Below are 22,344 nucleotides of genomic sequence, written 5' to 3'. Positions count from 1 at the left end.
TTATCTGTCTACTCCTACGCTACCATCTTTATCAAAAGGCTCTGACCTAGCACAAAGATAAGCATCGCTCCTCTCTTTCCCCAGGCAGCCTGTCTTCTGTGCAGGAAAGGCAACATTTTACCTTTACGTTCACAAAATGGTTCTTTAAACTTAATTTTCCGTATGACTTTGATTCAAAATTTTCTCACATTTAAAAACAATCCCCCAAATGCACACATTTTATTTTACACATAAGCACTGAAATTTGTTAAATTAAATCTTTATTTTGCAGAGGGAAACCCAGCAGTGATTTTTACTTTTTAAACTCCTTTTCTATTTCTAGGAAACTTCAATGAACCATTTTATGGCATGATGATAGTGCAATGGGAAAAACTTGTATTCAAGATGATTAGACAACCACTAACATAAGGCACTACTGAATTTCTCAACCCTACGGGCAACAGAAATGGCAGAGCAGATTTTAGGGAAATTTTACACATTAGTACATAAACAGTCTGTCAAGAAATCGCACCCTTCAGATGTCTGCCTCTGACAGTCTTCAAGACATTAAAAAAAATCATAAATGTGATTTGCAATAGAGACATTTACTAGCCTTAATATACAGAGACTGTCATCACTAGGCAAATCCAGGAATGTCAAGTGGATTATTAGAGTCTGAAATGCCGGTACAGCAGAATGACACGTGTGGATGTATGTTACCCAAAAGATCGTGAACTTCTCTACTCGGTGACTGGTTTGATCTTTAGCCCACAACCCCTTGTAGTGTGGCCCTACATGCTTTGACAATGTGTAGACATAACTGTAAAAAGGAAAAGCAGGGGTCTATGAAAAGGGTCAGTAAAATAAGAAAACTGGAGCTTTGTGGAATTTAACATGAATTATTAAAAGAAAGGGAACACTGGCAAGGAGACGAAACAGAATTGAAAGGAGGACTGAGGGAAGGAGAGAAACAGGGCCAAAAGATGTGCAGAGGTTGCAGTGAGCTGACAGTCACAGTCCAAACATCTGTAAATTTGACATTTAAATTACAGGGGTTCCAGGGGGAAACAAGAAACACTATGGAGATGGAGCCTACATCACATACCCAGATGTAGAGATGGTCTGTCTGTGCAGTTGCACTAGTTGCCTTGGAATCAGAATATCTGGGATTGACTCTGAGGTCTCAGGAGCCAGTGTTATCAAACTGGTACCTTTCAGGTCATTACAGTCAATAATTCCTTTTTAAGCATCAAAAAGAAAAGAAAACAAAGTGAGATGATTAAAAAGCCAATTAGCAGATCAAAGTATGAGAATCCAAGTCCTGGAGGGGGAAAAGAATGCATGTATGGTAATTTAGGCAGTAAGGAAGATAATTAGAACAGGATAGTGATAATGGGATAAGCTGGGGATCAAAAACTCTAGAGCTGATTGGAAATAAAAGAGAAGAAAATTAAGGGAAATTTTAATGACTCTTTGCAGAAAACAATTAACCGTATAAATATTAGAAAGAAAACTTGTCTAGAAATCACCCTGACCTCTTTGTAAGGAGAACAGTGATCCACAGTTCCTAAAAAAACTTTGTTTTGACACTTCTTCCCTGAGAAGTATTTCAGTCTCTCTGATGCAAATAGCTTTTGGGATGGGGAGATGGTTCTGGAAGACACAAATGAAGCAGCCAATAGAGATTAAAGATGTAAAGGCAGACTTTCCCATCTCATCCCTCCTCCTTATCTTTTTTGGAATTTTACCTCTCTTTTTCAGCAAAAGCCTCAGAGTTTTGGTGTTAAACTTTGAGTCCTGATTCACTTTCTAAACTTTGTTTCCCTTGATTTCCTTCCAAATTCTTTCTTCCTCTCCAGTTCTCACAGATCTAGCTTTCTCTGATGAGATTTGATCCTGGCCAAAATTTCTGTTGACCTTTTCTCCCCGTGTTCTGAGACCACACTCCTCTCCCCTAGCCCCATCCCTGCCTGAACTCTTGCTCTTATCCCTGCTGTTGTCCATTTGATCAAAATATGCTATTCAGGGACTTACTGCAGATGGGGCAAGAATGAGGGGAAACAGAAAACTTTCTTTTTTTGTGAGGTTTCCAAAAAAGGCCACCCTCGAGCTTTGGCTCCAAATGCTTCACAACATTGTAAGTCCAGAGATTTCTGTGTTCTCCTTCACAAAGTCCTGTGAGCCTTTAAACAGAAAGGCCCCTAACAGTTTGCTCCCCATGGCTCTGTCAAAGCAACGACATGCTTACATAAATATTGTTCAGCTCTAACCTTTTCCATGTGGCTTATACCACAGGAAGTTAACTTTCTTCTAAAAAGCCTAAACATGAGTGGGGGTAAGGATAAGTCTCAGTCTGAGAAATATGAATTACCCTTTTAGAGACAGCTGGGACTCAAGAAAGAATGAAGGGTTTGCAATTTAACAAGTAAGAACAGGAAGGAACAGAGCTGTGGAGAAAAAGAAATAAATCAGAGGCATAAGTAGAAGAATAAACACCTCCTTTCTATTACCTAAGGATCTTCCTAAATAATTTCAGCAAGGACTATTACAGTCATGGGACAAAGAACCTGGTCTTTAATGTCAGCACTGTATCTTGTCAACAATACAGAAAAAGAAAGGATCTTCTCTGAAGAGTAAGTGGTAAAGATCAAATAACATTCAACATGGGATTCCCCTGAATGAATAACATTGAACAATGCCTCTCTTGAGTGTTCACCCATTGCCTCAGTGATAAACAGAGATAAAAGGTGAAGATGTTATACCTCTGTGACCTTAAGAAGCGCTGGGTGGCAACTCCCTATTTACTTGCAAGTAGAGAGCATGAAGAAGAGGAACTGGGAAGTAATACCCCCTAATTTATTTAGAGTATCTCTTACCTCCCTGATTGGTAACTCATTTCAGGGAATGGAAAGCTTCAGTTGGACCAGAAGAAGGAGATAAATACCTAGTTTCAGCTCCAATTCTTCCTGCCCTCTCAAGGCACAGTAGCTGTGCTTGAGAAGATTGTGTCACTGACCTGTATCTTTCTTTTCGCTCTGGAGACAACTCTCTTGTCAACTCTTCTCCTTGTGGAGAGGAGAAGAGATATATTTCTGACTGCTTGCAGGGCAGGAAAGAAAAGAAAAGAAAGAAATTATCATGTCTGTTCTCTCTTTCACAACCTTCCCATTTACTCCAGGTTAAAAACTACTGTAATGCTCTTAAACAGTGATTAATGACAATTCTGAGTCAGTCAATCGCTATGATGAGTCTGGAACATAACAACAAATGACCTAACAAACATAAAAGGTAGAGTTTCGGAGGTGGGAAGTGGAGGGAGAAGGAAAGAGTGAGGCAGTCTGTGTCTGCCTGACTGGTGGGTTCAACAGCCTTTGCCCCAACGAGAGCTGGTGCCAGTCAGCTGTTCCAGGCTGCTAAAGCCCATCTCCCCTATTCAGAGAAAAAATACAATATGTACGGATAACACGACTCATACACTCATAACTCTCCACCATTCTCTAAATTCACACGTTTGTCAGAAGCATACAGTAAGATGTTTCAGGGCTTTGTGTTGCTCTGTTTAAGCATTTCTGGAGAAGATACTTGGTTGCAGATCTTGGAGACCTACAGCTTGTTTTCCATTCCAAGAAACATCAGACATTCTGCCATTACATGACTTGATTCTAGTTCATGTGCCCCATAATACATCTGCTTAATGTACGCTAGGGTTGTTTATAAGACATAACAATACTTTTGTTCTTTTCCAAGTAGTTCGGATTTATCTTAGTTTTAGCCATCTTTAAGCTAGACATGTAGCCTAACCCACTTATATAGACCCATGTTATAATGAGAGGAGCGAGCAAAGCATGTGCAAGGGTGATTCATCCTGCCTATCTTATATATCTGTCTTACCAAAAATAGTTGTTATATACATAGTCTACTTGGTAGTTGTATCCCATAGTAATGCTGTTTCTGGGGAATGGGAAAAAATATGGAAACAACATGACAATTTTCTACTTCACACAAACAACTCCTTGTCGGGGTTTGGCATGGGTCTCTACTTTTCATGGGCAAATTTACATGTGCAACATCAGTCCCTGGTCTTTGTGTGACCTTTTCTCTGTTCTTTTTTTTCACAAGTGACCAAACCTCAATATTCTTGTCTGTGAGATTTATCTTCTTGTGCTTTTTTTCCCTTTTTATCTTATACTTCCATTTAGCTCTACTTTTTCTTTATCTACATTTTTATTTTATACTAACATCGGCTTCTATTGTATTCTAGAAACTCTTTCAATTATAGTTACTATCCCATGTGTTTCCAGCGCTTGAAAGAAATGCTTTATTTCCTGAAATAATCACCACCTTTGTTTCACTTTTACATTGGTTTATGTACATTTAACCCCTCCTTCTCCTGGGAATGTTACTCCATAGTGGAGTTTTCCCCCTGGAGATCAACATGACCAGAATTTTTCTTGCTTTCTCAGTATGGTCCATGAAGAGAAAATTGAGATCTTTCTCTTACAGCTGCACTTAATCAAATATAGCTTCCTTTTGGAAATTTGCAATGATAATTTTCTTGCTTTAAATTTTTCTTTTGAAAAATCTTGAAATCCACTAATAATGCATGACAACTATGCGACTTTTCCAGAGAGTTCTGGTGGTTTGACTCGTCCCCTCCATAGGATTATATTTCCTTCATGCAGATTCTGTGATCCTGAGTCATTCCCTCTGAGAACACTTAGAGAAAACGGGTTGTGGTGGATGTCGACCCACACGCAATTTTGTTTGTCTAACGCAGCAGTTTGCATGCATTCAGTACAAAGCTGAGAACTCAAGCACTCAGAAAACAGGAGATGCAGAGTTAAGCTGAAAGCCCAACTTTGAGATTTTTGCCTGCTGTGAGAGGGCTTTATTTGATTACTTTGTTTGTTTGTACATTTATTTTTGGAGAAGGATGAGCTGTCCATTGTTTTACTTCATTATGAAAACTGAACTATTGTTGAGGAGCCCAGAGTGTGGGATGGGCTTTTATTTGGGTTCCTAAAAGAAAACAAAATTAATTAAACTGTAACTCTTTCTACTTGGTTTATGGCTTAAAAGATAGTTCCTTTTTATTGTTATGCATTCTTTAGTAATTATTACCACTTGTAGTATACTGCAGACTAGAAACCCTGCCTTTAATAGAGCAGAGATGTTCAGTTCATACCCCTCAGTTATTATATCTTTTTATTGTAGCAAAGCTGTGATCTAAGTGCACTTGGCATAACTCACAAACACATCACAAACAATACCTTAAAAGTGGAACAGTATAATCCAGCGTTGCTTAACAGCAGCAGGACACACATTACCGTTTTGCTCCGTTTTGCAGCCCTAGATGTATTAGGCTGTGTTAAAATTCACATTGCTCAAATGAACCCAGCTCACCAACTGGTCTGAGTTGTTCTGCACATCTGATTACTGCATTGGAAGACCCTGCGGAAACTGTGTTAGAGGCTGAGAAAAAGTGTTCCTTCTCCTTTATGGGGCCTGATAGAATAGAAAATGATTGATTTTCCCAAGACCTTTTGGGCTCTGGTACTGGAAATCACAGCTGCCAGGGCTGGCCCTGGCTCTGCCCACCGGTATGGTTCAGCTAAACACAGCGTTGTTTTCTCTCTGTATTTTCTGAAGTCCTTAATGTTAACCTGGCTTAGGTTTTCATCTAAATTTCAACTAATACTGTTTTTCTGTGCAGCTATTCTTTGTTCTTATGCCTTGTAGAGAAACATATTGAAAACAACTTATGCAAAGCCCTTACATTCATACTTGAAAATCTGATCAAACAGATTTAGCACCAAAAGGCAAAACTTGTAGCACTTAGAAGTGCACAAGTCTAAATTTTATATCAAAAAAAAAGGAATTGCCAACTGGAGTTTATTCTCTAGGTTTTGTACAACTTGAAGCTACGTATTTGCTCAGACCATCCTGGGACTCAGGAGAATGACGATGCAACGTAGAATGGGCTTCTCAAGTGTGAAGACCACTTAGCTATAGAGATTAGTTCTCTTTATTCTGCCCACTGCCAACAGCACGGAACAAAAGAAAAAGGTTTTGGATCAAAGAACAGCTGGAAGAGACACTGCCTTTTAAAAACAGATTTGTCATAACTTCAAGGTATAAGTACATAAATAATTAGCCAAATAATTTGTAATGATAATGTTTAAACTGCATGTGGATTTGAAGGTAATTGCAGGTGGAAGTGGAATATTCTGATTCAATGCAGCCAAACCCCCAGAGAGACTCAAAACTTTAAAATGTTTGATTCAGGCCCTGTACTTACTATGAAATGACTAAAATTTATGTGAGGCCAAATTCACTGCTTCTACATCTAATATTACTCCTGTGAGCTGTAATATAGAATTGCATGCAACTGCTCATATACTGAAACACATGCCACTTTTTTGTAAAATCAGTGCTTAGGAAAGATTTAATATATTTGTTATTTAAAAAGTTAAAATAAAGCAAGAATGTTGCTGTGAAATATGTTAAATTTTACTATTACTAAAATGTCTTTGTACATGGAAGATTTTTTGAAGAACTGCTATTACACTACCATATCTTTATTATTAAACTCCTAGTTTAACATGACTTTTTCCTTACTTTTTTACCAGATGATAAATATCTGTTGTGTTTCTTTATTTTCCTTGACTACATTGCTTTTGTCTCCCCGGTCTTGTGTGGTGTAATAACAATTTTAATTTCAGACACTAAATAGATGCTTAAAATGTCATGTAAGATTTGCTTACACTTTTCAAATTGCTCTTAAAAGGACTAGTATTTGTGAGATAGCATAAGAAGCAAGTTATTACAGATAAGCATGTTAATAAATTCTTATTTGGGACATATGTTTATAAAATGAAAGATTCAGAAAAAAATCTCAGTAGACCTATTCTAGCAAGACCATATTTAACAAAGCTATATAAATGGTTTAATTGTTCTAGTCAAGATAGCAGATGATGGATTACCTGGGAAGACCACAAATCTTTTAAATGCAAATTTAAATGTATTTTTTAAAAGCAAAAATCCATCTAAAGATGGATATGCCTTAACTTTCCTCTGACCAGAGAGCATGGACACCACCCCTGACTTAGCAGATGGAGTTTCATAATCTTTTTTTAATGGAACTTTACTTTTTGATGGGAAAGGATGATATTTCCTTAATCCTGGGCTGTCACTGCAGAATGTCCATGGGTGCATTACAAAACCCTTTCATGATGTGTTTTGATGGGGAGAGTCTTTAAAGGTTTGGGTGCCTGCAGTTATTTCTTAGTGTACTGATGCTTCAGTTAACTCATTCTGTTAATTTTAATGGGACCTGCAGTGGATCCCTCATAGCCAAAGACTCTGGCAACTTCTGATCAGGCTTGCACATGGCATCGTACATAGAAGAATATTTTGTATTTCACTGAAATAATTTCTTATAATATAGAGAGTTTGTTTCATGAAGATGTTTAATCTGCTGAAGTCTTAAGGGATTCTGAAATTTCTGAATTTTTTAAAAATTGCTTAATGTAATGGCAGGCCCTTCCATGTAGTTAGGAGTGCTCTCTGTATTTCTAAGAAATTTCTTAGCATAACTAATTTGTTTTACTCTATGGCCTTTTTATGAGTTATTGCAACTGAAAAATCAGTTCTAAATTATACCTGATTCATGCCATTTGGTCTTTCAGTCTTCTGATATTTTTGGTTTATTATCAAAACACTACCCATCTCATCTAGTCTCACTCCAATGATCTTTGCATGTTTTCTGAGGTAAAGTCAAAGCTAACCCCCCTCCTTGTATTGAAAAGTATTTACATTTAGAAAATTTTAGAAGGCCACTTTCATGGCTTTCCTGTTAATTTTATGGGTTGCTTCTTTAAGAAGAGAACTGAGACATTTTTATTGATATTTTAATTTTTTTCCCTCAGAAAAATTGATTTTAATGTGGAGTCCTACTTAAAAATCAATGACACAACCTGACTCAGGGTTTGACACTGAAAATCTATACTATTCTCAGTGGACATGAATTTCATAAGCTTAGAATCTGAAGACACATTATACAAAAGGCAAAAATTCTCCCCTGGGGTAAAATGTCAACTAAGTTATAATGCATCTTAACAAATCAGTCTAATTGGTACTGTTTCAATACAGAAGGTGCTTATATCTAGGTAAAATATATATACATACATAAGTGTGGGGGGTTGTTTGGAAACAATACTTATCAAATCCCCAAAACATTAGGTTATGAGTGACTTCTATACTTGTTTACACTTTAGACTCAATTTATCTGTGACATATCACTCCCTAGCATTGTCTCATGGTGATACTAGAAATATTTGGATGTTCACAGTAAAGACTGGTAAACTACAATTAATTAAAAATAGAATTTAATTAAGAGTATAAAGTAGACTGAATAGGTGGCCCGATATGGAAATGTTGAGAAGACAGGTTTTCAGTTTCCTGGGATCCTGGATCAGATAGGAGTAGCTGGGGTAGGAGAGAAAGGGGAAAAGGGAAATAGCCGAACAAGGATTATGATGAACTTTGATCAGTTTATGGAAAATATCTCATGAGGACTCTGAAATTTCCTTTCCATTTTACATTTCTGTATCTTCCCCTGAGCCCTGCACAAGACCAATGACATTTAAATGACATTTAAAGGTATCTCAGTGATATTTAAAAGTATGAAATTCAAAAGCAATAAAAGCTAATATTTTTCTATTTTGTGTGTATTTCGCTTCAAGGAACTGTTGCCGAAGTTTTGCCAAAAAAAGTTTTATGCCAAAAATACAGCTGCTCTGAAACATGAGTTGGCTCTTGGGATGCGTTTTAAAATTTTTCTTACATCTTGGAGCAGACACTCTGCCTTGCTTGTCAGAGTTTAAATCAGTGTTGCAGTTTTTACACTTTGAGGTATCTTCTTTAAGGCCATCACCAAAATAAATTATTTAATTAGAACAATTTTGGATCTTATCCTCTGTGGTCAGGTCGTCTTCTTAACTAAGAAACAGTTGTTCGCAGTCGTATATTCTTGCGAGAAGCCTCACAGGTCTGTAAGTAGCACTGGTCTCTCATTAAATCATCAGTAAAAAGTACAGTTCAAAGAGAATACTAAGAAAATTGTTTTCTGAATGTCAAGAATTGAATATACTAATGTAGACTGAGTACATGAAGCAAGAGTTTGAACAGACAGCTGCCATCTAGATAGCACAGATCATCCAGAAAACAGATACCTTTCCATAATTAGAAAACATCAAAACTTGAGTTGGTCCCCTATGATAAAACGGGCTTCTATATTGGATCTTTGAGGTTCTGCGTTTTTTTGAGAAAGCTTTCAAAGGCAAGACAGTAGCCAGATTAGGAGTGTCCAATACTTGCAAGGCTCCCATGGCTTATTGTGAAAACAACTGCATTGTTAGGGAGACAACATTAATGAACAGAAAGAGAAACATCCAGCTAATACCGTCTATACACAATGCAGAGAATGGAGAGTCCAGGTGCTTGTGTCCTGTCCCTGAACCAAGTTGCTGGCCAGGTCACTTCAGGATGACTTTTACAATTTTCTCGTTTTATAAAATAGAGATATTTTTATTTTCTTCCTTCAACAAGCATTTTGAGATTGGATCAAATTATGCTTCTGAAGTGATTTGTAATATTCAAGTGAAAGTTAGAACATGAAAATGCATGATGTGTTTAAGCAGAAGGTGATAAATAGATATAGAGTCAAAAATAGCACCCTGCTAATATTTTATTGTTATTATTTACATCAGTATTTTGAAAATGTTATTTAAAATATTTATGGGATATAGGAAATGTCATTCTCCAGACAAAAAAAAAAAAAAGACGACAATGAAAAGTTAGAACGAATGACAGAGCCATGATGACAAATGAGGAAAAATACAAATAGTTACAGAAAAGCATCATTTATGAGCTAACAGAAGACTGAATCACTGTAGTGTGTATAAATATGGTGCAACAATGATTTTGATGACTCTTTATCACAACTCTGTGATATGAAGTATGAAATAAAATAAAAAAGGACATGGGGCCAAAGATAAGTCAGTTTACATTATGCTGTTAATGAAGAATAAGGAACACCATGAAAACAGACAAATCTTGCAGGATAGGAAAATGACAACTTTGGGCTCATCTTTAATAACCTGAAAGATTTATCACTCCCTTTGCCTGCGGAAGCTGTAGACAATTTTTCTATTGTCTGTCTGGTACCTCGAGTTATTACACAAAGAAAAGGCAGCAGATATGCAGCAAATATGGAACTGAGGAGGAGACTGAAGAGAAAATATCCCAGAGATGACCACTGTGACCATGTTAGTTCAAATATGCCAGTCCTCATGTTTGTGGCAGCCCCTTACTCAAAACTTATTTGGACTTGCCTAAAATAGGCACATGGATTTTTGAACATTGATAATGGGTATGTTCCCTCAACAGAAGCTCATTCTCAAGAGAGAATCTGTTAACACATTTTTTTGTGATGAGTAATGAACAGTATATTCCTTGTTACTGTACAAGGCAGCACCTGCTTTCATGAGTTTCAGGAGTGATTCCGGATGATAGCTGGGACTAAGGCTGGATGTGCAGACACAAATCACTGTGATGGGAGCATTTCTCCAAAGACTGTCTATTGGAGGGTCTTCCTGTTATTCCTCTCATGATCTTTTTTTCCATTTCCTTGTGAGGATAACCTGAATGTGATCAGAAGACCGCTGCCATGCAGGACAGTATTTACTCAAAACGGGAATATTATTTCTTCCTAATTGCTTCTGCCATGTCAACAGACACAGGCTTGGCAGTTCTTCACCACCAGCCTCAGCACAGCTTTTCACTCTGTTTATCCATCAGAAGAAGATGAAGATTTTTTGCCAAATATCTATTTCCTAATAGATTAATCTACCTCCTTTCTAAATGTTTTTGTTTTTTTTTTTACCCAAGGGTTCCAAATTTATGCCTTGGGGAGGCTTTTGGGCCAACCAAGAGCATGACCAGACATCACCAGGTCCAGAATAGGCATTTGATTGCACCATTCAGCTCTCCTCGCTTAACTGTGAACTTCATAGAGATGTGTGCTCACCTATGAACCCTGTGCTCACAGTTCCAACCATCTTCTGTCATGGGTTGTTTCTTTTTGCTTTGGAGCCTGTTCTGCCATCTATGCCAACATATGAGTGCATATACAATGTCCATAGATGTCCAGTCACCAGATGCTCAAAATTAGTCTTCAAACTCCAGTCTACAATTTCTGAGGTACATTCACAGATAGGTTATGAAGAAAAAATTAGAACACATAAAATGCTGAATTATCCTGACTCCACAGCAACCTCCACACATTACTACAAAATTGGAAGGCACCACATGTTGGCATAAAATTACAGGCTCCCAAATCCCTGGTCTAACCATTCAGAGGTTTAACCAGCATAATGTGAAGTAAATGGGATAACATGTGATCAGAGGACCATCAACAGTATTTATCATTTGCTATAAATACCTGTGGAAAGAAAAATTTTTGCAAAAGCAGACTCCTGGATGGATTGGTGTGTTCTGATTGGGGTAGAAGATCCCCATCTCCCCAAGACTGCATAGTACTGAGGCTCCTTTTACTGTCTCTGAATTGGGAAGTTCTTCAATTACTTGAAGACAGGGTTAGAGAGAAAGTGAAAATGGACAGGCTGCCCAGGGAGTCTGTGAAATCTCTGTTACTGGAGAACTTAAAAATATGACTGGACAAGGCCCTGAGCAACCACATCCAGCTGTGGTGCTAGCCCTGCCATGCACAGGAGGTAGGACATGGTGACCTCCAGAGGTGGCCACAGATCTCTGTCCCACTGCAAGGCCAACACCCACCTTTTGAGTACCGTCAACCAGCTGCTCCCATTGCTGCCTCTGACTACAGCTGTGATGGTCCTACAAATGCAGTGGCACTGCTTCGTGTCAAGTTAGCAGGGTCCCACCCCGTCTCCTTGCAGAGATCAATCACCAACCCTTCCACCCAACCCGAGAGGAAGAGAAGCATGAAGTTGTGCAGAAATCCAGTGCCAGAACAGAAAACCACACTGAACCACTATTTTTGTCTCCCACTGGAAACGAATTTGAGCTGTTCTGCTGGATTCATTTTTGATGGGGACTCAAACTGAGCTGGAACAATTTTGGCCCAAGCTAAACGGAGAAACATCTGCTTCCAGTCCATGTCTGCAGGGCTGAAGAGACCTAAAGACTTCCAGAAGAGTTAGAAACAAGAGCGTTATTAAATGGATCCTTTCTGATATGCTTCCTCAGTAATTCACGCATGGATGAAGAGAGGTTTGTGGGGGTCACTACAAGCACAATTTGATTGACTGTCTGTGATTGCTGTAACACACAAAAAAACTTTTCTCACTTAAAAACCCCCTCATGCTACTTTTTGAAAATCTCCCTTTGCACTTCTTTCTTACCTACCGTGATTTATGTTTTCACAGACAGCATAGAGGTGCTCATATTCAATGTATCCTTTCATTCACATCTGCCCCTCCCCTTGCTCTGTGGCCCCCTTTTCTAAAACTGCAAGTAGAATCATTTCCTTTATTCTGAGATAAAATGATTTATAATCAATTAATAAGCATTGCTGAGGCTTTTGTTTGTCTGAAGCATCATTTCCTATTCAGTTTTTGCATCTGAACTATTCAGCATTGCCTTTTGGTTCTCTGAAAATACTCTTGAGAAGCCATGCTTATCAGCCAAGAAGCATCCAACAGCAAAGCATGTGCATTTATAAAAAGACTATCACTTTTGTGCTAACTTTGATTGCCAGTTTCTACACTTAAAATGAAAATGAAGCTGGTGGTAAAGCCACACTGCTAGATATCTGAATTCATTACACTGAATTATGTGAATTTCCTTTCTTTCCTTCAATTCCCTCAAGTGGCATAGATTAATTTATAGAGTGTATGTGTTTTTAACATCTGCAAAGTTCTCATGTGGATTGATGTACTGAGAATAAAACTTAAAGCAGCCATTACGAGGGTAGTGCAAACATTATTCCCCTTAATGATTTTTGCACACCTGTATTTTTGAATGTCATTTTGGGAAGTGGGAGTGGAATAGGGGTAATTAGAGAAGTTACTTTACTGACACAGTAGGAGATGTATAATTGCGCAGGCCACAAAGCATAAAAAGCCGTGTTGAATGTGAGGACTGATTTTCCAAAGAGATTTGTTTGGAGCCATTTTGAATTCACAAAATTTGCCCTCCACAATAAACGACTCAGAATACTTGTTCCTCTGAGCACCTGATTTACATTAGCAATCGGTTACTTAGAGGCACAAGCACTGTGATTTGTGTCCAAAAGCTGGTTTTGTACACAGATTTTCCTCATTAAAATGGGAGTTACTTGTTTTGAAATTTTTGTCCTGAAATGCCTACAACAAAAATCCAGTGTTTTTGAAAACATATTTAATCACCCCACTCTGGTCACTCCATCGTTTCTTGGTGTCTTTAAACAAACTGGGAGTGAGGTAATAGTTTATTCCTTTCATCCTTTGATCACCTGTCAAAATGACAGCAACACCAACCTGTGTAATGATTTCTGGCTATCACTGACTTAACCAGAAGCAAACGTCATGTTCTGTAGATCACGTTGTGATTTAACTTCACATTCTTCAAATTCCCCAATCTACTTTTCAGATGGTTAAAATTATGGAAAAGGAGCTTGTTCTCCATAGAAGATGTTTCTGTAGAGTTCAAAGAGAAGCCTTTAAAAAATTGGTAGTGAATCACAGAGTAATTTAGGTCGGAAGGGGTCTCTGGAGGTCAGCTTGTCCCATCTCCTTCTCAAAGCAGGGCTAAAATCAAAGCTGGATCAGGTTGCTCAGGACACTGTCTGGTCAAGTTTTGAAAATCTCCAAGGACATCTCCACCGCCTCTCTGGGCAGCCTGTCCCTTTGCTTAACCACTATTGTTATGAAGAGATTTTTTTTATATCCAGACAGCATTTTCCCTGCCAAAAAGTGCAACTGTTGCTTCTTGCCTTTCGTTGTGCGCCCCTGAGAAAAGTCTGACTTCATCTTCTCTGTAAGCACTCGTTAGGTAGTGGAAGATGATAATTAGATCCATCTTTGCTTTGTCTTCCCTAGACCAAACAAATCCTCAGTCTCTCCTCATACACCATGTGCTCCAGCCATCTTAGTGACACTCAACTTGCTTCAGCTTATTGATGTTTCTTGTACTAAGAGGTTCAAAACTGGGCACAGTACTTCTTGCAAGTGCTGAACAGAGGGGAAGGATCATTCCCCTTGACCTTCTGGCACCAGAAAGGTCTGCTAATGCAGTCCAGGATGTGGTAAGACTCCACTGCCTCAGGGTCTCATTGCTGACTTATATTCAACCTGTTGCCCACCAGCTTGAGGTCATCCGCAAACTTGACAGATGTCACCCAAGGCACTGAAAAAGGTGTTGGAACAATATCAGTCCCAGTATCAAATCCCATTGCAAGTGTCTGCATGTTAGGCTCTGAACTGTTTGCAAAGATACTCTTGCTCCACTTTTTCAGGTGGATCTTGTCTCTCCTCAGCAATCTTTGTTCCTTGAAGAGGGTCTGCTGGAAAGACAACCCAAAGCCCTGCCTGTGACACCAGCAGTGCAGCCAGGTGTTGCTCTTGCCCAAGTATTTCCCTTTGGCTCACATGACTGTTCGGGTCCTTGTTCCTGCCTCCTTCACTCCTCTAGAGACCTGTAGTAAACAAGAATGTCTCCCTTGGCAGTATTCCTGAGTTCTGAATCCCTTAGGTCCTGCAATTTTGATCTCACTGAAAGGTCAGACACTCCAGCTCATATCAGATTTTGTCAATGACAGTAAAAGACACATCATCTGTAATTTTTCTCCCATTAACAACAGACTTTTTAACACACTCAGATGCTATCTTAAGAGAAACTGGTTAGTGTAAGATTTGTTTCTATCTATGCAGCTCAATAACATGCAAAATGCATATTATTTTATTAAGCTCAAACATCTTTTCTGTTAGTTCTGACTACCGTGTATTTTATCCATAGTTCAATAACATTAGTAGTACCTTAAATAAGTAATTAGAAGAATGTTTCATTATAACTATAAAATGAGGCAAATTCCTGTTCAGGACCAGAAGTCTCATGTGAAAAAGAAATCACTGGGTTGTAGGGTAGACTCCTTTGTTTAAAACCAGACAAGCACTGACTGCTCCGCTGGGCACAGCACTCAGGAGCATACTGAAAGGACCACACCTGCCCTGACAGAAGAAATGGACCTTTACTGATACGTGCATTTCTCTTTGTTACTGTGGGATTATTTGTGGATAGATTAGACTCTTCAGATGCATTCCACCTCTAAATTCCCAAAGTCACAAAATGGGCATTTACTTTTGAGAAAAGTACTTTAGTTTGCATATTACTACATTTGCCAAGGGCTGCAAATATTGCTTACAGTTCTGCTCTTTCTGAAAGAGTAGAGAGCAAACACTAGCAGTGAAGTTTGCCGAGACTCATCCACGCTGCGGTGGCTCAGGAGAGCTGCTCATCAAATCTCCCCATCCTTCCCACGACGCTGGACGCACAGGGACCCCGTCCCGCACATGTTCATTTGATGTCCCCGATGTACCTCTTCACCCCATGGCACACAGGTGAACCGAAGCCTGAGGCGGTCAGCCAGTGCAGGGGTTACACCGGCTGTGAAACTGTGCCTGCTGTGCAACACTGCGGGTGGCTGCTCTGTGTTCCCTGCCTTGCTTCCTGCTCGGCGTTTTTCACAGGGAAAATTGCTTTTTCTGAAATACAATGGAAATTTTTGTGGGGAAATGTTCTATTTTTAAGCAGACTCAGTCCTTCTTTACCAACTCATTAGAGGGGCCCTCAGCCACCTACACCTGTGCCAAGGCAGATTAAAAGGATACCATTCTAATCTAATAGCACTTTTTCAATTACTTTCTGTAGCTGTAAATGACAGTCAGACTACAGCATGTTCCTCTCAAGAGATCTGACTTAAATTACATTCATATATCATATATCAGCTCTTCAGTTTAGCTCAAGATTTAAAAACTACATCGGCAATCATGTCGTTTAACCAAATCAAATTATCTTCCCTAGATTTGGAGCAAGAGACAGTTTTAAAAACTCATGTAAAATGAAAAACAAAACAAAACAAAAAAATCAGACTGTAAATTTGGCTTTCTGTGGTTAAAATAAATTCCCTATACCACTTCAATAAATAAATACTGTGTAACTAACAATCTGAATGGGTATATAAGAAGCTATGCTCCCATATTGAACTCAGGAGCTTAATTTATCTCATCATTCAGAATCTAGGCCTTTTTAATGAGTTTTGGGAGGCTCATTTAGACTGTTCCCTTACAAATATTTTTTTGCTCTTTCAAAGTCATCTGGCCTTCCCTTCTTCTCTGTTCTAGCTTGATTTAATATACCATAATAATTCTGCTCTCAATTTTTCAAGTAACAGTATGTATCAAATAATTATCTGAGAGTCTTCATGCTGTCTTTAAAAATATTCATCCTTCCCATCTGTTACTAAGTGCTTTAATCACTTTCTTTCCTTGTTGTGGCTATTGCAACCCTGCCAGTGTGTTTCATGCTACGTGAATATGGTTGGGTGTGGGGTAATTTGAAGATAAGTGGGGATTGATAGAACTACTTCTATTACTTCTTTTAAAAATACAAGCAATGAAGCAATAGAAAACTTGTATACACATATTGATCCTGTGTGTGGAGATACCCAGGCTAACTGAGATGATAGGTTGCTGGGGTACCAAAAGGGATCTTGCCACAGATGCAGTGAAGAGGGGGTAACTGGAACTCAGTAGGCTGAATTCTTCATGCAGTCACATTGCACTGCTCTGAAACCACAGAAAACTTATTTAAGTCTGTGTAGGACCTCTTTTCTATACTGTACTGGAATGTGGGTGCCCTTGAACAATGCAAAAATTGGACTGACAAAAGCTTAGCCTTTCTGCTTTTGGCTGGACCCTCATGGAAACTCTACTTTAAAAAAACTCCACTTAAAAAGCTCTACTAAAATCGAAAAAATCTACATTTATGCCCAATGGATCCTAACACTAGGGATGGATCCCCAAGGCTTGTCTATACTTTCAGACAGCAGAATGAAGACAGCTCATCTGGGGAGTCCATCACATTATCTAGCCCCTACCATCTGTCTCAGCAGAAACTGCTGTACGACAGACACTACAGCTTTGAACAGGCTATGCTACTTCAGGAGAAGCCAGGTGACATAGCTGATTGGAGAACAAGAATACAGAGGCCTCTCTTCAAGAAAATATGTTCCTCCTAAAGCATACAGACCAAGGTCCGTTCCTCCCCTCATTGTACAGATCCCACTGTCCTCATTCCAGCCATGCCGCCCTCAGATGGTATCCCATGGTATTCATGTGTCGTTTCACCATAGATGGGTGGAAGAGGGAGGACAAAAAAGCTAAAACACTAGGTTTTGGCACAAGGAGTGAAACCCTTGTGTCCCTGTCCCTTTCACGCAAGTGGCTAACTAACAGACCTAGAAATATCACACCTCTTCCCTTTGCTTTTTTCCCAGCCCACTGAACTTTACTCCCTGCAAAGCTGAATAGCTACAGCAGAGGGATGGTGCATGTTGCCATCCACCACTCAACAGCATCAGTGATGCTCATGCTGGGGCTGACCTCTCTCCTCTGGGCTCTCTGCTGAAGCCTTGGACAAATGGGAAGAAAAGGGATATCCCTTCCACCAAGGTAGCTGAGAGCCAAATCTGCTGAGCATACCTCGAGGATTACTCGTTTCTAAATCCAGTGGAGGCAGAACAGGGAGAGATATGCACGGCTACTCAGTGCCATCAAGGGTCAAGAGCTCTAACTTTTCTTGGGGCAACTTCAGACAAATTGAATGACAAACCAGAGACTTTATAAAGGCTTTAGTCTTCCCAGGAAAGAGCAGAAGCTGGGCAAAGTGTTTGAGGACCACATTTTTATCCTATTTAGGGGCTTAAGTGTGATGTGAGCACTGTGACCTTCACAGATCTAACTCTGGGTCCTTCTGGACAGGGTCTAAACCAACAGTGAACCCATACAGTCAAAGAAATTAATTTTAAAAAGGGAAAAGTATCCTTTAAGTTCCTACAGTTAAAAAGGCTCCTAACACTCTGTTTTGGCTTTTCTTTTCTCTGCCATAATAAAAGCTTTCATTATGCCATAACAACATGGAATAGTTTGAGTGGGAGGAATTGAGACCTCATGTATCATGGGACAGTGTTGAACAAATCTGAACCAGTGCTCTTAGGCAGCTGATCTTAAGTAGAAGCTGTTTAACATAGTCTTTTTTTTTTTTTTCACAGAGACATCTGCAACTAAAGATACTAAAGAGCAGTGATTCATTCAAGGTAGACCAGGGACGCACATCTTTCGAGTTTCCTCGTCTGCACTGCTTTATGGGCTATACATTTTCTGCCTTTCTCTTTCCACGTTCGGTCTCCCACCATTTACATGCCACTGTAGGCAATGTGCCAGATTGGCTCTTAAAACATGAAAAATCAGAAAGGGGGAAAGAGAGACACAAATAAAAGGTAGGCCTGCAGCACTCACATCCCCGTGTCCTTTCCTGACAAGCAGCACTTCCATTTGTGTTGGGGTGCCAGTTCTATCAAACTTCTGTCTTGTATCAATTTTTAGCAGCATGGATAATTTATTGCATCTAGGATGATAGAAAACCAGCTTTATACATCATTCAGCTTGCAAAAGATGTGTAGCTTCAGTTCCTTAATGGTGTCATTTTGGCTGAATGCTATTAACAGATTACCCCTGCCTAGGGCAGTGGAGCATGTGCAGCAGAAAGATAACCTTGTGTTCGTAATTTAATATTAACTGTTTTCTCCATAGTACCTCTTTCCAGTACATTAACAACAAACCAATATGGCCTTGTCCCCTGCGGTCGTATTCTTCAGCAAAAAATGGATTACATGATAGCAAGTTCCTGAAGATTTCCAATGAAGTATTACAAATCACTCAACGCCTGCTCTGCAGAAATGAAAAATAAACAGGCTTAGATTCAATCAAATTTAATTCCTCCAATTTAGCTTTACCGCACTTCAAAGGGTGCTCTTATTAATGTCTGGGTGAAAAAATGTAACAGTAATTTTTCCCCCTTCTTATACTGAAAGCCTCCAGTTGTGTTCAACATATAGTGAGATCAAGAAAATGGTTTTTTTTTTGGTGAATACTCTGACACAGTTTGATATAAAAGTGTAAGCCATTTACAGAAAACTCTTTATGGAATTTTTATCCTATTCCATTCCCGGGAGCTAAATTTATATCCTGCATTAGCTATCATAGCACTAGAGTATTAGTCTTCTTGCAAGCAGTTCAGGGCAGTCTGAGGGCCCTATCACTCTCTACCACTCACATACACAGGCATTATGGGTTTATCTCATCTTCTGCAGCAAGTGCTAGGCCCAATTCATTCCTTTAGGCTACTTTACTAATAACCTATTCCTTATCAGGGCCTCTCCACCTCAGCTTGTGATCAAAGACCCAATTAATGGAATGGAGAAAGGTGAAGCATTCAAATAATGGAGACAGCTGTTTTTCTCTGTTAGAGAAAATCCATTTGTATTGTTATCGCAAGCTCCAAGTTCTGCAGCTCCTGTTTAATTCAGTCTCCCTCCATTTCTGCTGATGATAAAAAAGTCACAATGAACTCAGAAGAGAATGGCAGAAATATCACCGTGTTTCAACTCAGCCTGGGTGTTATCAACTTGAAAGTGAAAATACAAGCAGATAAGGAGAGGAAATGTCCAACAAAGACCATATCAAATTTTCAAAAAATGTACTTTCATGCTGCATTCTTTAGTCACCTTTCTGAATGTTTTCCAGATCCTGATATATACTCCCTATGTCGGCTGCTTGAATCAGAGGAGCAGAGGGTGATAATATCATGGGTTCCACCTCAATTGAAAAGTAATTAAAGACAGAGAGTAATCATAATTGGCTGGCATGAACATTGTCAGTGAACTGCAGCTTCTTCTGAGCCTCGGTGTCCGGGAGCCCGCAGCCAAGCCCGGTGTTTACATCGCCACCACTGGTGGCTGAGGTTAGTTTCTTCATCTGATAGCAAAGGGGTTGCGCCATGCTCAAGTCTGGTGTTAAACCTTCTCCTTAACAGGCTCCTAGGTGTAAATCTGCCCAGACTATTGCAAATGAAATTCTACCCACTCTACATGACAGCAGTTCATTTCATAAACGTGTAAAGGCCACATTACCATTCTCTTCCTCACCCCTTTGTAATCATGTTGTCACACTGTCACATACAGGAATAAACAGGGGCAGAACACTGTGATTACACTTAATTGAACCACATAAGACTTGCAGGTTTAAAGTACAATGGTGAAAACCAATTATGCATTCTTAAAAATGATGCTATGCAAAAGGAAGGCGGATGCATCTACCAGACGCGCTGTGCACGAGTGTGCAAGGCAAAACCCTGCCCCATTTCGCAGAAGTTGTTATTGCTTTTCTTATATGCAAAGCAAGTGTTATTTAGAGATTGCGAGACTATTCACACACTAGGGCATGGTTTGAGGTTTTTTTGATTACTTGGGGAACCTATGGATCTGGTGCTGCAGAAGTAAGGACTGAAAAATCCCGCATTTCAATTCTCCACTGAGCGTGGACAATGAGCACAATAAACAGGCACAAAGCTACAGTGTATGCGGTGAGTTAAGACAGCAAAGCCTTTCCCAGCCTGATTGTTCACAGGGGATCACAGAATCTGTGTTAGGCTGAGTAAGGAGAAATGCATTATGCATTTGCATGTATGATGAACATTTAAAAGAGAACTGTGTGGAAACAAAGAATAATTCATAATAAACACGGAATGGCGAACATGTCTGTCCCAGCTGTAGTTTTTGAATCTTCACAGACACCAAACATTAACATAGAAGTTTTACATTTGATATCAAGTAGGCCAGTTGAATAATATTATTTGTGTGTACATCAGGAGTTTCCTCATCCTCCCACCCTGTTATTAAACCCATGCCCAACAAATAAAGAAAATAAAAAGCTGCACTCAAAACAATATCATGCCCAAAATCTATGACTATCAATAATTTCCCATTGGAACAGTAAAATGTATGGATTCATACATAATTTTATGTACATCTGTGAAATGGAAAACACAAAGAATGATGAAAACCAACATTAGGGTCTTTCATCAGCAATAAATTCATAATTCTGCTCCACCTGTAGACGTCGCTGATATAATGTACCAAAAGGGAATGCAGCTGTGAACTCTTTTTTTCCATACTTCAGCAGTCTCTGTACAATGAAACCAGTCTTGAGGAATTATTCAAGGGTCTGAGAAAAATCTTAATGAAGGTATACTTCTAATAAAGGCAAACCAGAATCATATTTAATATGTATTGGGCAACCTTAGGGTGGTCTTGTAAGATGTGAAGTGACTTAAGGGTGGTCTCTTGCATTGGTCTTTCTAGATAATAAAACACTAATGACAACCCATGGTGTTGAATGGCACAATTGTAAATGAAAATTATGCAACCTGCCTGTACCTCCCACCCCGGCTCCCTGAAACTAAATAAGCAATAAGCCTGGTAAAGGGACAATCCTGGCAAAAAAGGTTGAGGGGAGCAAAAGACCTGAATAATTTTTCAATAGCCAAATATATCGGATTCTGATTTTGGTGAGAGGGGTGAGATGGATGATCTTATTCTTACCAAAGATTAGAAGAAAACTGAATAAATGCTCCTCCACTCTCAGGTATAACACTGCACCTGTGGACTTCTGAAAGAATATATCTCGTGACAGTATATGAGCTTCCAGGGTGAAATCTTTCCTTTACCTTGAATACCTACAAATATTTGTGTATTCTTAGTACATTTTTTTCTAGTTCGGTCAAAGGATTGTACTATCTAACCAATTTCTTTAAAGAGCTCTTAACGGATAATAAATTTTATGCTAGCTAGCGAATCTTCATGTACCCATCTTTATTCTGTGAAGCACGGTCTTTTTTTCTCTATGCTGCTATGGCATAGCATGACAGTGAATTGTGGCTTGAGCAGTGAGATGGCCTGCCTACTTGCCCAGTTTAGGAGGAGGTCCAATCTCCTCCTCTGGCATTGCTCAGACAGGCTGAGCTGAAGGATGGCTACACTCAGATGTACCAGATGAATAAAGATGTTCTCTCTCCTCCAAGGGAATCTGGGAATAGTGCAGCCGAGTTAAAGGAGTTACACTAATATACAACTAATAGTAAGAAAAGATGTAAGCCTGGGGTTATATTCTCAGATTGGGCAGCCTATCAGCCAAAGTAAAACCTTCATGAAAACTTCTGATGGGA

Source organism: Platalea leucorodia (assembly GCF_965183815.1).
Source record: "Platalea leucorodia genome assembly, chromosome: 1".
Lineage (NCBI taxonomy): Eukaryota > Metazoa > Chordata > Aves > Pelecaniformes > Threskiornithidae > Platalea > Platalea leucorodia.
Note: the sequence above shows the minus strand (reverse complement) of the source record.